The sequence below is a fragment of the Kogia breviceps genome (assembly GCF_026419965.1).
Source record: "Kogia breviceps isolate mKogBre1 chromosome 20 unlocalized genomic scaffold, mKogBre1 haplotype 1 SUPER_20_unloc_6, whole genome shotgun sequence".
In the NCBI taxonomy this organism is placed as follows: Eukaryota; Metazoa; Chordata; class Mammalia; order Artiodactyla; family Physeteridae; genus Kogia; species Kogia breviceps.
Genome location: NW_026711572.1, coordinates 17,501 through 20,000, shown reverse-complemented (window position 1 = coordinate 20,000; position 2,500 = coordinate 17,501). Strand labels below are relative to the sequence as shown.

At 77.5% G+C, this 2,500-nt stretch overlaps 1 non-coding gene across 1 annotated transcript; it reads left to right on the top strand.

Moving 5' to 3' along the window:
* The first annotated feature begins 1,301 nt into the window (after positions 1–1,301).
* On the top strand, positions 1,302–1,454 carry LOC131749449 (5.8S ribosomal RNA). The gene has a single exon (XR_009333514.1). It is a non-coding gene; the product is annotated as a 5.8S ribosomal RNA (ribosomal RNA).
* Positions 1,455–2,500: the final 1,046 nt, after the last annotated feature.

The window sequence follows — 2,500 nt, the reverse complement described above, 5'->3', positions numbered from 1 at the left end:
CCCACTGTCCGCGACCGCCCCCGCACGGGCGGGGCCCCCGGTGCGTCTCGGGATGGGTGGCGTGGCCGTGGCGCGGCGCGGCGCGGCGGTGGCGGCTCCCCGTGGGGGGCCCCCCGCCCGCGCGCCCGCCCGCCCGCCCGCCCGCCGCCTTTCCGCCGCCGGCCCTGGACCGGTTGTTCCCCCGCGCCGGTCGTCCGTCCTCCGCTCCGGGCCCTCCGCCCCCTCGCCGGGCGCCTCTGCCTGTCCTCCGAGCCCGGGGCCTCTCCTCCGTCGTCCGTCCGTCTGTCCGTCCGTCCGGCTCTTGTCTCTCGCTCTCTCCCTTTCCCGCCCTCCCCCCCCGCGTGCCCGCCCTGCCCGCTCGCCCCCCCCCCCCGCGCCTCCCGTTGAAGCCTCCCTGAACGCCCGCGGTGGCGAGCAGGGGGCCCGGGAGGCGGGTGCAGGGGTCAGGGGGCCCCGGGGGCGGGGGGGTTCGGGGTTCGGGAGAGGAGCGGAGAGGAGAGGGCCGCGTCCGGGCGCGAGCGAGCGAGCGGGGAGGTCTCCGAGGCCCGGTTTCGGGGACACGGTGGGGACGTCGTCGGGCGGTGGGCGTGGTGGTGTCCCGTGTGGCGGTTGGGCCCGTCGCCCGGCCGGGGCGCCCCCGAGTCACGGGCCGGTAGCGCCGGGGCCCGCGTGCTGCGGGCGGCCGCGGGCGGAGAGCGTGTCGGTCGGCGTCGGGGGTGGCGGCGAGCGTGGGGCGCTCCGCCTGCCCCTCCCCGGCCTCGCCCGCCTCCCCCCTCTCCAGGTACCTAGCGCGTCCCGGCGCGGAGGTTTAAAGACCCATGGGGGGGTCGCCCGTCCGCCTTGGGGTCGGGGCGGTCGGGCCCGCGGGGAGTCGGGAGGCCCCTCCCTTCTCCCCCAGACCCCGCTTCCTCCGCCCCCGCCCCCGCGGGGCCGGGGCGCCGCGCGCCGCGCCACGCCGGCCCTCCCCGCCGCCGCGGCCGTCGGGAGGGGGCTACCCGGCGGCCGTGGTGCGGGGCCGGGTCCCGTGTGCCCGCGCGCGTGCGCGCCCCGCGTCCCTGACGGGGGGGGGTGTGTGTGTGCGCAGGTGGGAACCCCCCGGGCGCCTGTGGGGTGTCCGAGCCCGCCCCGTCTTGCGGGTCGGTGCCGGGCGCCCCGTCGTGAAACCTTCCGGCCCCGCTCCGGTCTGCTGTTTTCTGTCTCGTCTGACTTGGCCGGCCAGAGGCAACCCTCCCTCCGTGGGGGAAATGTGCCGTGCCACCGGCGGGGGACCCCGCCGAAACCCAGAGAAACCAAACTCGTACGACTCTTAGCGGTGGATCACTCGGCTCGTGCGTCGATGAAGAACGCAGCTAGCTGCGAGAATTAATGTGAATTGCAGGACACATTGATCATCGACACTTCGAACGCACTTGCGGCCCCGGGTTCCTCCCGGGGCTACGCCTGTCTGAGCGTCGCTTGACGATCAATCGCCCCCCCGGGGTGCGCGCGCGCGCGCCTTCCCGGGGTGGCGCGGCTGGGGGTTTCCTCGCAGGGCCCCGTGTCCGGGGCCCTCTGTCCCCCTAAGTGCAGACGCGGTGCCCCTCGTGCCGAGGCCACGGGGGCCCCGCTGCCCGCGAGAAGGGAAGAGAGCGAGAGAGAGCTCGCGACGAGGCCCTGGCCGTGGCCTCCGCGGTCGGTCCCCTTCGGGAAGCGCCCTCGCGCCGCAAGCGGTCCCTGGGCGTACCCCCGGGGCTGTGTGCCGGTGGGCGGGGACGGTCCCGCGCCCTCGCGGCCGGGGCCCGTGGTGCTGGTGGTGTTGGGGCCGCGTCCGCTCCGCCGTCGTTCGCCGCCCGCCCCCGGCGGCGTCCCGGCGACGGTCCGGCCCGGCCCGGCCGCCTCCTCCGCGGCGCCCTGACCCGCGCGCGTCCGGGGTCCGTGCCCGCCCCCCCGCCGCCCTCGCCTTCGCCGTGTCGGGGCGGGCGGCTCGGGCCGACCCGAGGCCGAGTCGTTGCGTGCGCGGCCGCGCCCCGGGGATGCGTGCCCCGGCGGCGACCCGCGGGACGCCGCGGCGTCGTCCGCCGCCGCGCGCTTTCCCCCGGGCTGCGGCCGCGCCGCGCCGCGCTTCGTGCCGGCCCCCGAGCCCCGCGTCGTGGGCGTCTGTCGGTGGTGGATGGGGGCGCACGGCGTCCGTCGCTGGCCGTGGCGGGGGGCGTCTCGCGGCTGCGTGGAGGATGGTGTGCTGCGTTGGCGTCGAGAGAGAGAGAGAGAGAGACAGAGGGAAGAGAGACAGAGGGAGAGAGTTGGGAATCGGTCGGTCGTGGAAGGAGACGTGGGAGGAGGGTCCGGCGTTCGGGGGGCGACCGCCGCGTGTCCTCATCCACCCCTGCCTTCCACGCACGCCGTCCGCCGCTCTCCTCTCCTCTCCTCTCCCCTCTCCTCTCCCCTCGTCCTCTCCCGTCCCCGTTGTCCTCTCCTCTCCTCCGTGGCGACGCGCCGCCTCCGGGCCGCGCTCGGTGTCGTG